This window comes from Nicotiana tabacum, chromosome 13 (genome assembly GCF_000715075.1).
Source record: "Nicotiana tabacum cultivar K326 chromosome 13, ASM71507v2, whole genome shotgun sequence".
Lineage (NCBI taxonomy): Eukaryota > Viridiplantae > Streptophyta > Magnoliopsida > Solanales > Solanaceae > Nicotiana > Nicotiana tabacum.
The window spans coordinates 42065271-42080470 of NC_134092.1; the positions used below are offsets into that span (position 1 = coordinate 42065271).

At 38.0% G+C, this 15200-nt stretch overlaps 1 long non-coding RNA gene across 2 annotated transcripts; it reads left to right on the forward strand.

Moving 5' to 3' along the window:
* Window positions 1-993: 993 nt before the first annotated feature.
* On the forward strand, window positions 994-6674 carry LOC142167830 (uncharacterized). Of its 2 annotated transcripts, XR_012697992.1 has the most exons (5): window positions 994-2080; window positions 2150-4987; window positions 5065-5519; window positions 5633-5764; window positions 5837-6674. It is a non-coding gene; the product is annotated as an uncharacterized LOC142167830 (long non-coding RNA). The 2 variants fall into 2 exon arrangements; XR_012697991.1 differs by having other exon boundaries at window positions 994-4987.
* The last annotated feature ends 8526 nt before the right edge of the window (window positions 6675-15200 follow it).

Genomic DNA, 15200 nt, shown 5'->3' on the forward strand with positions numbered 1-15200 from the left:
TAAGGGAACAGATGGCGGTTCCGAATCCTGGGATACAAATTAGGGAGAGTGGATTGCAAGAACGAGGTTTCAGCTGGTGTTGATCTCTTCGAAGCAACGGTATGGATCACGACATTCGGAAAGGTTCAAATTCATTGACTAAGTCTTCGAAAATCTGCGGCCTCTTTCCTGCCTTCGTCCATTCGACTAGTCCGGTACTGAAGTAGAGTAGTTTCGGTCGTAACTCATCTGCTTCAAACTTGTGACTTCGAAATCCGACATGTGTTGTTATTCCGCTATGCCACGTACAATGTCCGAAGTTTACCAGTACAACAGATAGTCTCAGCACTTCTTGTACAGACTATGAAGAAATATGAAAGAAGTGAAAATCCTTGTCGTAGAAAGATAATGTTCGACTTTCTTTCTTGATACAAAGGTAATCGTTTCTTGATATTCCGTCATTTATGTGATTAGAGTTGCATTTTAATTCGAAACACGTGGCAATATAGTACGACTCACTTGAAAATTTCAGTCCCCAAGGTTATTATGGATGTTTTATGACGGGGAGCATTTTCCGAGTCTGACGGTTATGGAAAGACTTTCAATCAATTTGTACATAGATACTCTATTTTTATACTCACTGCAAGCTTTCACCCTTTCCTTTTATCATCTCCTTCTCTTTCAAAACTTTTTGCCCTATTTCTCTTTCAATTTTTCATAGATTCTGAAACCCCCAAATCCCTTTCTGGAGCACACCAGTCTTCACCACAACCGAGTAACGCTTTCACTTTCTCTATGCTTATGGAAGGAGTTCCTCAAGTTCAAGCTTCTGTTGCTGGTTGTTTAGAAGAAGTTCCACTGGCTTCCCCAGAAAAAAGAAATAAAGGTCCAAACTTCCTACAAAGGTAGGAAAAGAAACATAGCTCTGAACCCACCATCCTTCATATCTTTCCCAAAAATTTGGATTTCAAGGCAGATAGGAAGTCGTGGAATAAATCTTTGGAGCAGTCTGTAAATGTCCCTGTTAGAGATGGCAAAATGGTTAAAAGAAAAATAATTATCCACCCATATTATCCATTAAAAATATGTTGGGTAATAAACTTTTTACAAACGAGATGAATATAGATAAGAACTATATTATACACTTAGAAAATGGTTAACCAAATAGTTAACCAATGGATAACTAATGTGTTTAACTTTTACATTTGTAAAGCCTCAAATTGGGGGTTTCTCAAGTTTGAAAAATTAGGAATTCTCCTATAAGTGATCATATTCAAGAATTCATAGATAATATTATCCACCGGATAACCTATTTTTTATCCATCTCAAATATGGGTCGGGTCGGGTCGGATAATTTATCCATTTTTGACCCGCTCATATCCGATCCGACCCGCCCGTTTGCCACCCCTAGTCCCTGTCTGCAACATTGACTCACTGATTCGTAAGGATTATGTTCCCCTTATCTGTCAAGAATGTCATTAGGGTGACCACGTGGTCGCTCATGTTCCTCAGGATCATGAAAGAGCTACCAACCACTGGGAAGGATTTTCTTTTGTGTACATTTATCCCTTTACTCTTGGGGTTTCAACCTCTTCTCGATTTCATAATCTTAGATTTTTGCTGGTATTTTGATATCTGGCTAGTCCAAGTCGAGCCAAATGTATTGAGTTTGATAACATGTTTTTGATATCTAGCCAGACTGACTGAGTTGATTTTTTCCTTGAGCACCTTCTCAATCTATACATTTTGAAGCTGTTCAAGGGTGGCCTCGTCGCCATCGTTAGTCGTGGCACGAGGACTATAATGAATGCGGAAGAAGATTATGATAGGGGCTGGTTCGATCGGTTTGTAGAGGTTCATACGCGGGATTGGTGTCTTTCAAAGACGACCCTGTTTCAGAGAGATAGAATCATGATCATAAGGATATCTTTTCCAATTTCAATTATAACTTTAGTATACGTCTCCTGGTGCCATTATTCTTATGTTGCAGCTATTTTAGCGGCCCCAATGGAAGTGCCTAGTATCGGAGAGTGGGTCGAAAAGATTCTATCTTCCTGCAGGCACATCTTCGATGTATCAGTGTGTAGAGCTAGAGTCCATGGTAAATTTTCGTGAGTTTCCTGCCTTTTTTTATCGTTCATCATTCTTATACCTCTTTCCCCGTTTGCAGGCATTGATTTGAGGAAGGCGACTCACAAGTTCTAATTGGTCTTCCTGCCTCTATTGATTCTGCCCAAGAAACGATCAAGCATTTATCCGCTCTGAAGCAAAAAATAGTTTCTTCATCGTCTGCTTTGGTAAGTTCTGTTCCGGCCCTTCCTCGAAAGAGGACAAAGTCAAACTTTTGGATAGGATCAGACGATGTTCATAGTAGCCCCTGAGTTCATGTTCAAATCAAGTCCCCTCAAGGTGGAATTCCTATACTAGTTGAGGGTAAGGAGATGGAGTCCCCGAGTGAGGAGTCAACGAGAGATGAATTTCCTTTCACTGATCGCAAAAAAGGCATCACCAAATATGATCCCTCCAAGGTCCCTTTGTTTGCTCCTATGCCCCCTCTGGATTCTCAAATTCCTAATCTTCCTTTGATTGGCTCTTCGATCCATATTGGCATTCGTCATATAATGATCGCGATTCCGGATGAATCTAACCTTCTTGGCCGTGCGGAGGGGAATAGGGCACAGTTGAAGGAACTGATTGATCCCTTAGAGAGGGGGAGATTGAACAACCGATCTGGTATTGATATGTTAAATTATCTTCTTCACTACACCCTCCAAGAAGGACTTTTCACATTTTCATCCTTCATTTCTTGTAATGTTGCAATCATTTTATGAGTACAACCATATTTGTTTCTCCTTCAAGCCAACTTGATTTCCACCTAGATCCTAGACAAGTTTGAGCAAACTGAGGCAAATTTGAAGAGAGGTGTCATGACTTGGGAGTTAAAGTTTAAGGATGTGAAAGCGAATAAGGAGAATTATCATCTCCTGGCGGAATGGTCCAAGGGTGAGCTGCAGTCGTTGAGGAAGGAGCTCGAAATACAGGGTACGAGTTACACAACGAGGATTAAACACTTGGAGGCCGCTCTCCCTGAAAAAAGGCACATGTGAGTCATTTAATTGATGAGCATGCACAGTTGTCATATGATCTTGCTCGAGCCTAAGTGTGGGCATAATATCTTGAGCGGGTTCTTATATTATTGAAGGAGTCCACTAATGATCTTCAAGCTAAAGTGGAACAGTTGAGGAGCGAAAAGGACAAAGCGGTCCGAGATCTTGACTAGGCAGCCTTGCAGTCGGATCTTGCTCAGACCATTATCTTCCTTGAATCCAAGTTATTGACATTGAAGAATGTCCATGCCAGCATCCCAAATTTGAAGAAGGATATCGAGAAGTTAGAGAAGGCAGTGCCTGAGGCACGACAAACTTTGGATTTCCCTCACGTGAGAGGGTCCTCCAAAGGGTGGAGACTCCTCGAGTTTTTCGGAGAGAGGTACAGAGGAATGGACTGTTGAATCACGTCCAGGTCCTTCAACTCGTTGGGATGTATCATCCCTTTCCGGCCCAATACTTCAAGATCAGCAATCCTCTTTACTCTCGGCAGGGAGCTAGTGAAGATTTGGTACAACTGCACTGAACTAGAATCTATTGTTTTTTGGGATGTTATTCTCTTTATGAATGTTTCTTAATTGTCTTTTTGTTTTTCCGTTGCTTATTTTTTGGCCAATTAGATTTACAGGAACATGTTCCGTTTGATGTACTTGAATGGAACCTTTGTTATTAATGAAAAGTGTTGTTTGTCTTTTTGCGTCTCTTCGAGTAATTTTTGCGCCTTTTATGCGTTCGAAGCTTTGTTTTGGAACATCCTTTTATGGGACCTAGGATCCTGATATCGGAGACTGATCTTGATATTCAGTCACCCCAAAGCCATATTTTCACTTTCCCCAAAAGTTCCTTTTGCACATGCAAGCGCCACGTGTGGTTGAGTTATCTTTCCTTCTCGGCCATAGCGTAAATCTTAAGGAAACTCTTTAGAGGGAAGACGTGTCCTTTCTGATAGGCGTCTCTTCAGATTTATCATGTTAAAAGGTGACCTCCATCCAATGCTTGAGGCACGTGGCCATCGTCATGAGAATCGATATGTGCATCGATTCTCGAGGTAATGATGGCCACTTCTTATAAAAGAGGATGGGAGTGAACCAAATCTTATTTTACTTTATATATTCCTTCTTGTCTGGTCCTCCTTCTGCTTGCACTTTTTCCTGGTCTTCTGATCAATTTTGGAGAAGAAAACCCTTATCAAGCTTCCTCATTTTCTTTAGACACCCTAATGAATTTCGAAATTTGCAACCCTTTAGTGGAGAGACCTCTATCTTGACCAGTCACTGCTGCGCCTGAAAATGCCTCCGTTGTTGCGGATATGGCCATGGTGGAGGTGATGTCATCGTCGGTGAAGAAAAGGAGAAGTGAAAAAGTTTAGTTAGCCGACCAACCGGAGCAGACCATTTTGAATATTGTGCCAAAAGAGTTTAGGAAAGACAATGACTTTAACATTAGAGAGAAATGCAAAGTTTTGTAACAATTACTGGTTCTTCCTAACACAAATAGGGCCTCAAATATGAAGGTTGGTCATGGGCCTTTGGCACTTGTCTTTGAAGGATGATGTCCCTTTAATGTACTCTCCTAAGATCTACTGAGGGGGATTGATGAACATGATGCAACGAGGTTCGAAGGATGTCATTCACACCAAGTTCCTTTGGCTAGATACCAAGATCCAGTTCCCAGAGAAGTGGATTTTTACTCGCGAGTCTCTTTAGTTTTTTTGCTTTCTTTAATTAAATTATAGGACAACCTTTTAACACTTATCGCATTGTTCAACTTCTGCGGTGGAAGTGGAAGCGGCCCCGAATATAGAAGATTGGTGTCCAAGATTCTAAAGGTATCCACCAATTTTTTGAGAAAATAGAAAAATATTGTGGCAGAACTGGGAGGCATTTGAGCATAGTACCATGGTAAGATTTTCTGAGGTCTTGCTATTTTGTATTCCTCCTTTATTTTCGTTATTTCTAACATATCCAAATATGTATAGGTGTGGGCATCAATAAGAGACCCAAACCTCGGGCCGATTTCGTGGAAGAGGCATCTTGGATAATCCGAGAACTATTCCCCAAGGTTCCTGACAAGTTTCCTTCGTAACTATCTTCCTATGGTTCTTCGAAGAGGAATCGTGCTTCTTAGACAGAATCCCTCCCCTCTGGTTAGAGGGGGACGCCACTTAATCCATTCCCCCGGCTATGTAGGACGGTGCCACCAGAGGGTTGATGCATGCCAACCCCATCCAGGTTGACTATAGGAAGGAAATCCCTGTTCCTTTATCTATGGGCGGCTATTTCAGAGGGAGATCTAGTAGCGGAGGCCACGACAAATATAATTCCAGATAAGGGTCTATAGATAGGGTGAGTTATCTCATCCAAGAAGAGAGTTATGGCGCCCTCACGCGAGCAATTGGTTCAGCCTTCCCAAGCTGTCCCTTCCACCGAAGAGGTGAGTTCTCAAGGGGGTGCAAACGAGGTGGTTGCACACACCGGTGAGGGTCCCATTATTTCTGCGGTCAATACTGCTAACCACCGTCTTATGAGTTTTTTGGTGCCGAGCAGGTTCAAAATGTTCAAGGAGCCTAAGCATGTTGATGCTCATCTTTCTTAGTTGGCGAGTCCCCAAGACTGACAACCCGTGGGGTCTATGACTATGGAGGTCGTAGTGACTCAAATGGCTTATGAGCTATACGGGTAAGTTTTGTTGGAACCCTTTTTATTTAATTTTTCCGGTCATTAATATGACACATTATTTCCCTTTTGCAGCACATTGTGCTTACTTCAGGGACCTTAAAAAACATTTGAGAGGGCGTGGCTATGTCCAAGGAGGTGGTGAGGTATAATCGAGCATTGAGGGCCGAAAACGAGAAGTTCAAAGAATAAAGGGGATCCTTTTTGGCCAGGACCGAAGCCGTGGAGAGGAGTGCCTAGAAAGGATGGCTGAGTTTTCGGAGAGTGAGGCGGCTCGACTATCCTAACTCAACAAGGGCAACTATAGGCTTTTTGTTTCCCAAATCGAGTCTTGAAAGCATATGAGGAGGTTCGATTGAGGGAAGAGTGTTCCCGTTTATCAGCCGAGATATAGGGTTTAAGGTCGGAGTTGGCCTTGACTGAGAAGATATCCCGGGCCAACAACACCGATCGGGAAACCCTCCAAGTGTCTTTCAAAGACTTGCAGAAAGAAGTGATCGTAAGATAAGCTTGGGCCATCAAAGAGACTCGCTTGCACACTCTTCATGAGGTTCACACTATTGCGGTGGATTTTCAACTTGAGGTTCCCCAATTAGAGGAAGAGGCAAGGGCTCTTGGTCGATGACTTTGTCTCCCCTATGCGGATATGCGAGGTCTTACCTATGATGAAGATAAGGTGAGGACGATATTGAAGATGACAAAGTGGGGGAAGTGACTCCTATTCCCGATCAGCCGGTCCTTTCTGGTGCTGTTGATACGAATTCTCCCTCTATTTCCGGCACAAATGTCAATGATTAGTTATAGTTTTAGGCTTTGGATTTTTGTGCTTCTTTTCTGTTCCATATTTAGGGCCCTTTGTACAAACAGAATATTTGATGTAATCCTGTTTGTTCCTTCAACTATTTTTTCTGTATTAGTGTTATAGGCCATATAGGCTTCGAAGCTTTTAGACTTGATCACTTTTGGGATGATTGCACAGTATCGTGATGAGCCTCATTTTGGTGCGAAAAAGGATGACGTGTCATCCTATTTGGGCACAAGAGTGAAAATATGGTCTCATAAAGATTGTAGATTCCTTCTATCAAGAGCTGAACAAATATATATATATATATATATTCTGCGAAACATATGAATAATTAGAAGAAAAGAATTTCCTTTATTTTATATCCATCATATCAACGTTGGGTAGATCCAAGCACCGTATTACATAGATAATCTTGACCGCTCTAACCGGATCGTACATACAGGCATGCCATGCTTAAGAAATAACTTTTCTTGAAGGTCTAATAAGATTCAAAAGACTCAAAATTCGGCATAGAAATTGGTCTTCATATACTTTGCTTTCAAAATGGGGGGTTGCCATTGGTTTTCGTAGACTTTGCTTTTGCCCATGGTATATAGTCTCCCCCAGTGTTCGGGTTTGAAGCATGAAGACTCAAACACTGGGATGTCAGCCGACAGTCCCCAGTTCTGGTATAGATAAATCATATCGAGGGTCATGTTCCTACAAAGGGAAGCTAAGGGATGTGAGGGTATTCTTAGATGAAGACGGTACTTGGGCCCTTTGTGATCAGACGACTCAACCTTAGTGTGGAACTATGAAGGTTCATACATTGTGCTAAAAAGGTATGGATGCCATCATTCAGGCTGGAATGGTTTATTACCAATCATCTAAAAATGTTAGTAGAGAATAATAAGTTCTTAAAATAATTTAAAGGAGAGAAAACAAAACCGTTACGGTATTTTTAGAAGTTGAACCGTTTGAGGTGCTCTGTATTCCAATTTGACTTCACGGGCTTTCCGTCTATTTCTTTGAGATTGTACGATCCTTTGCGTGTTATCTCATTGATCCAGTAGGGTCCTTCCTAATTTTGCTCGAGCTTTCCCACATTTAGTTCTTGGGAAGCTGCAAATACATTTCAGAGCATGAATTCACCTAGTTTGAAACGACGAAGATTGACCTTTGGTGGCTCCTCTTCGTTCCGATTTTTCATACATGATAGCTTCACTTTTTCACTGAAAAGTTCAATTAGGTATCCCTGTTTGAGCAAGCGATGGACTCCGCCTTGAAGGAGTCTGCAATATGTGGTTTTGTGGTCTTGACTTCACTTGCTGGGTTCCGTCCTCACCTATTTTGGGTATCTTACCTTGTATCTCATATTTTGAGTGCTGCTACTAACTCCAACATATTCACACTGAAGCCGTAATCAGCGAGTTTTGGCCTGGTGGAAATCACTAATTCTAGATGTTTCCAGTTCCTTACCAGCTCGGTAAGTGAGATTGTGCAAGAGATTTAGTATAAAGGTAGCAGAAGTTATAAATCGAATCCTTTATTGCTAGGGCCCTACGGGGGGATCAAACTGTTTGACCTGAAAACTAATTTTAGATTAAATAATTGAATATATATTTTCAGGGCCACTAGCAATTAGATTGATACAAAGCGTCAACGAACAATAAACAATAACGAATAATTAAACCGAAAATAAATTAAACAAAGTAGTGGAGAGCAAGAAATTCTTTCTTGATTTTCAATCTTCCAACAGTCTCCAAAGCGGGAGAGATCGAATTACAGAACTGATGGGAAAGATTCTAATTCAAAGCTATTTCATATGTAAATTTCACTCACCAAGTCTCTGAGAATCTGCGACCTCTTTCTAGCCTTCGTCCCTTTGAGTAGTTCTATACTAAAGTAGATGGGTAGTTTCGGTCGTAGCTCAGCTGCTTCGGACTCGTGACTTCGAAACCTGACACGTGTCGTTATTAATTAAGCACACATACTAAACAAAAACTGCAGGACCGAATGTTAATTGAGACAAGTTTTGGGCTACATGCATATCAAATTGGGGAAGTGCACATATCCGATTTTGGGCCGCTACTTAAGGTGTATCTTAAGTTCCAATCTTTTTTTAATTTTATTTATTTTGAACAGGATTTCAAATGTACGTTATTGAAGTAGCACAACCCATGGTTGAAGTTACATATACTTTAGATACTAGGTAAATGTTTTTTAAAAAGTAGTAATTACAAAGAGGTGACCAAATAGGACACCCGTGAAATACTTATTATCAAATTCCTTGCCAAGATTAAAAGATGTCTAATCAAATGTTTTACAGACCCCCCCCCCCCGCCCCTTCCCCTTCCTTTTTTTTTTGGTTGAGAATCTATACAGTATGCCCCATGAAACAATACTTTGCACAATTTATCAATTTACTACTTAGTTTTCATAGTATATCTAGAATTTAATTTTTATACCCGTTTTAAAGATATTAATTCGGTAATGTATCATGTATATACCTAGAATCAATCCTATGTTTTAAGGGATTCTAGCTAACTCATTACTCACGTTAACAGAGGCGGATCTAGGATTTGAAGGTGGCGGGTGCCATAATTTTTTTTAATGTACACTTTATAATGACTAATATAAAATTTGTTTGAAACGTTTGTTTGATTCATTTTTTTAGTTTATTCGGGCAATTAATAGGTCTTTTTATTTGTAAATATTAAAATTATATCTCTTTCTCAGACCCTACTTGTGGGATATCACTGGATATGTTGTTGTATGAAAATTACATCTCAGACATCAAGAAGCAAACGTAATTAGCATTTTGAAGAAGGAATCACACCTTTATTATTAACAACACAACTAAAATTAATATTTTTACTAGAAAATTACATCTTTTTTTTTGTATGCTAAAAATAAATTTGAACAAGTAAAATAACATCTTCAATAAGAAAATTCCACCAATCAGAATAAGAAAAATAAAAAAATATCTTCAATTAACAAATTATACCCCATAAGTAAATATAGAATTAGATAAACTACAAGATCCCAAGTTTTTTGATTTTGAAAGGAAAAAAACTAAAAAATTTGAGATTAAGAGAAATGTTATTTTATTGAATTAAATTTTGGAGGCTCTTTTTTGAATGTTCTTGTTACTTGCTAGATATTATAGATAAAATAATAGAATATAAGAAAAAAATATATAAAATAGTAAATGACAAATAGAAAATTGGAAGGTAGCCAAAAAGAAAAATTACTGGGACAAAAAATAAAATAAAAAGCACAACGAAAAAAGAAAGTCAGACAAGGTTGTAGATAAATTTGAACTTGAATCTTACATGTCAGAAAAGCTTTCAAAAAAGTCTACCAGCTATGACACCTTTATCTAGTTTGTGACTAGGGGTGACATGATAAAATATTTAACCTAGTTTAAGAAATTTTTTACGTAAATATATGATAATTTTATCAACCTATGGGTGTCATACCACCCCACCCTAAAGGGTGGACCAGCCCCTTCCCACGTCTATATTTAATTTTTACTTTTAAAATTCAATATTTTTCTCTCTTCCTAAATCAAGTGCATCTATGTCCCCGAAAATCCCTTTCCTTCAATTCTGCAACAATCAATTCTTGCATATTTCCTCTTTACATCTGTTATGCAATCTCATGCCTGATTTGCTTTTATAAGGTGTTGTTATTTTTTTCTATTTTGTATTTCTAATTAAGATCTATCTATTTAAAAATAATTAGCATATGCGGGAGTAAATATGAAAGAAAATATGCTTGTCACAGTGATAAAAAATTTCCTAGTATACCTTTTGCATTTATTTTGGAATACTTTCTCTAACATCGCATGCCTGATTTGCCTTTAACTTCGTTTTGTCTCTTTTGTTCTTTGATTTCTACATAAGATCTATCTATTTCAAAGTGATTAGTATTTAGTTGAATACTGTAGTTTTGGATTGAATATTATATTTTTAAATTAAATATTGTAGTTTCGAGGTGAATACTGTAGTTTCGAATTGAATATTATAATTTTTAATTGAATACCATAGTTTTGGATGTAATATTATATTTTCGAATGGCATACTGTATTTTTTGAATTGAGTATTATAATTTTGAATTAATTATTGCATTGTGAATTGAATCCTATATAGTTTTGGGTTGAATACTTTATTTTTGAATGAAAAATTATAGTTTTAAATTAAATACCATAGTTTTGGATTGATTTCTGTAGTTTCATAGAAAAGGTGGCGTGATTTTGACTTTTAATTTGAGGAATTAATAGTGGCAATGTTTGTCTTACTACTCATTTGTTTACTATAGTGCCGGATCTATGTACTGTCTATCGCGTTTGCTTTGCATCTACTTTTTCATTTCCATGATGTTATTTTCTCTATGGTTTCTATTGGTGATACTGATATTGTCTCTTTTTGTCTTCTTGAGCCGAGAGTATTTCAGAAACAACTTCTCTACTCCCTCGAGGTAGGGGTAAGGTCTGCGTACACACTACCCTCCCCAGACCCACTAGTGAGATTTTACTGGGTCGTCGTTGTTAGGAGAGAAACAAATCAAAATACTGGATAAAGATACTTTTCCATAATAAAGGCTAATTTTAGGAATATTGGTATAGTTGTGTTGTTTTTATGGTATACTATTGAGTTTTAATTGGAACACTACCAGGCTTATAATTAGTGAAGGTTTAAATAAAAAGCCTATTGAAGCAGAAACATAAAGAACCAAACGATTCACCAATATTATGTAGTATGATCAAGGAATGAGTTTGATTTCTTTTTGCTAGACCTATAACCAAGTTTGAAGAGAATCTCCCTCTTAATTTAGGACTACTCTATAAAATAACCTGCAATAAATATGTTTCCGTTCTAGCATGCTTCATTTAAGGGATTTTATCCCTTAATCCGCTCCCTACTAAGAAAGTAGCTTATGTAGTATTGAAAATGACATGAATTCTTATAAAATAATTCTAGCAATTAGGGAAGAGGATTGAAACCCTAGTCAATAGAGGTTGTGAACTGAGTCTTCAGTCTATAGCTATAATAGCTTATTAAAATTTGTTAGGTGCTCCTACATCTCTTTTACAAACTATAGAACGTGGCGTGTGTCTACGTCATTCCACCTCGATATTTATAAAATGATTTCCTAATTATAATTTTTAAATAACTTCAAAAACTTCTCATTACATTTCGTTCTATCGTAATAATCTCTCTTTGCAATATTGTACTTACCTCCCTTATTTTGATATTTTTGTAATAATTCTTTTTATCTATTTTAGTTAATACAAAGTAATTATAATCTGACAAATTTACCCTTTTTAGTGTTATACTTTTTTGGATTAACTAATGTTATAGAAAAAGAATGTGTTAATCTGTAAAATATTAAAGTTGAATTTACACGTGATTTATACACAAGTGAATTAATTTGATCCAAAAATAACAGATGAATTAGACAGAAATATAAGACTTAGCCTTGAAATTGAAATAAACGGCAGATATCTTAGTTCTGGGCGCAGAGCTACCAGAGGCAGCAAGAACAGTGCAAGTAAGCAAGAAAGTAAAATATGATTGAGCTTTTGATGGAGTATAGTATATGCTTGTAAGAAAATTCATTCATTTTACAATGACGGTAAATCTTACTATTTATAGCTACACCTAAGGAACAAGGTCCTAGGATCAAGCCCCTCTTAAAGGATAATTATGAGGGCCATTGAAGAATGTGTAACAGTGGGCAGTGAATGACAATATGATTTCTAACTAAAATTAACTAAGAATCTAAAGTTATTGACTAATGACAATCGCAACAAGGAACAAGCAAAGAAGGTTATCAATGGGAGAAGATAGGGTTTTGATGGGATATGTGCAAGATAATTATTTTGTATCTAACTCTAGATAATTCACTTTTAATGTTTAAGTGAGTCTCTCGAATTCACTCAATTATTAGTTCAAACGTTCAGCAAAAACTCCTTTCTCGATTAAGTCTTAACCTCACAAGATGAACTAATTTAAGCACGTGAAGATATACAAGAATGCGTAGTGGATTGGTCTTTAGGAGAACCTATCTCGATTATACTCCTAACTAGGTTTAATCAATGATTCAACTAGCCTCTTTCGATTACTAAGAAGAATTAATGAACTCAACCAACAATGTAATGCAAAGATATCACAAGTTATGCTTCTTTCAATTACATGAACACGTGAATATAGATGCAAAAATTAATTCATCCAAAACGATTCAATACATAAAAATAGAGTTATAATATACAAAAAATATCAATACACCAAATCCATCAAACCCTAAAGGGAACTAAATAGAGCAATTCATCACAAATAAAATTAAAGTATAAGAGAACATAAATTCAATCCAAACTCGGGTCTTGAGTGAGGAAGGAATGATGAAATCCTTGTGCTTGTGTTCTTCCAACTCCTCCTTAGCCTCCATAGGTCGAAAGTATGTCAAAAGCCCAGAAAATAATATTTTTCCATGTATTTATACCAAGTAGGGTCGGGCCCAGACGAAACCACCTTCTCCTAGCCTAAATAGAATTTTCACTATGTAAAGATAGCACAGGCGCGCCGCATGGGGTGACGCGCCATGTGGGGCATTAGTGGAGAAATCCAGAGAGCTCAACAATCGACTTGCAGCGGGATTTGGGCAGCCGCGGCGCAGCCCCACGCGCCGCGGCTGTAGGATTTTCTCAGAGTGTTGCTTTTTGCTTGCATTTTGACATCCAGACTTGGTCCTCGACCCCGAACACAATCCCAACTTAATCCTTTGGGCTTTTACTCATACTTCAAATCTCCAAATATCTCGACTTAGCTCCACAACATCTACATAGCTTGAAATCACTCATATAAGATATAAAACACACAATAAGTGAAAAATACTACCAATTAAAGCTCAAACCCAAATAAAGTGTAGTGAATTAGAGTGCGATAAGTGACTAAAACACACAATTATAGCCTACCATCAATATCCCCCACTTAAACCATTGCTCTTCCTCGAGCAATCAAACTACACTTCATATAGACATGATCCTTTTCAATAACTCTAATAACTTATCATACCAAGAATATTTAAAATAGACTAAGCACAATACCGTAACATTCTTGCCTCAAGATTTGACTCAAAAACACCATGCATTTTTCACACCCCGCTCACTTACTCTAACACAGAGGTCAACGACATTACCTCTCCTTCATGAATCAAGTGCCCTCACACAATAATAGAGAGTAGTTCCACACACAATAAAATTTAAGAACAATGAGGAACTCAAGATAGAAAGAATTCATTCACTCTCAGAAGTAACATTCATATGCCACAAACGATGTACCATAGGCTTGCCTGTAGTGTACTACTCTACTAATTGAGCTCATTCAATCAAGGATCAAGTAGGACTTTAATTGGTTGTAATGTAAGTTGTGGGATGGGTAGGATACAATTAGATATAAGAGTGAATACACCTCCCTAAGCACTTTAATGCTTCTGGTGCAAGTGCTTCTTCTGGTTCAAAAGTGCACAAGTGTTACACCACAAGGCGATGTGGTACTCAGACTTCCCTATGCCACACAACTATAATTCAATTATTATTCCACACAAATCAAGTAGTCGACCATGGCTAAGTGACTTAGCCTTAGTGCAAGAAAGCAACACATGATTCCAAATCTCTAAAACGAAGAAACTACACTATCTAATTCTAACAAAGGGATACAACATACATATTACATGATACAAGGTGTGGGTAGTGTGGTTATGGCATGGTGAACATTGAAAACAAGCTTCGAGTTATGTAAAACCACCCCCAAACACCCCACACTTATCCCACCATCATATACAAATACACTCAGTTACTCAGACTTCATCGGTGAACAAAACATTTATTCAACCATTTTATCGAACACGTGGTGGGCATCAAGTGTGTGCAACTCAATTCAACAATAGTGGAACATGGTGACCCTCCTAACTTTTAAACGAAGTAGAGGGAATTATAGTTTACTACTCCATAGAACAAATTCACAACCAATTTTAACAACCAATTTCTTTGAACATAATGACCACCTACCATAGAAACATAAGCTCTCAAAGACAACTATGGGAGATTGGGGGTGGTTTAGGATAAGGAGGGGGATTATAACTCACAAAATAAAAGAAAAGGGAGAAGGGGGAACATACCTGGGGGCTGGGGATAAAAGCAAGGAGGAACAATGGAGATTTTAGAGAGAGAGAGAGGGGGGAGAGGGAAAACGAGCGGGGAGATACAAAGAACAAGAGATACGGGTAGGGGGGTTAGGGGTTAGAGTTATTTTAATTAGAGTGAGAATGGGTATGGGTAATGCTCAAGGGTTATTAGGTGAGTGTAAACGGGTATCCGTATCGGGGCAAGGGGTAATAGGTTAATAAAAATATAAAATAAAAAACAATTATACTTACCTGACCCCAACCCAGCACGTCGTGCTAGGCCTGGCGCTGGGGGAATTTTGGATCTGTTTTGTGCACCACAGGTAGCGATAGGCACTGATATTTTGATTCTTTTTTTGAATGAAATCCCCGATCCCCCCCCCCCCCAACCGAGCAATTAATATCTCCATTATACATACCATTCCTACCTATGATTTCAATTACTACAAAGAAAACAAGAAAAAA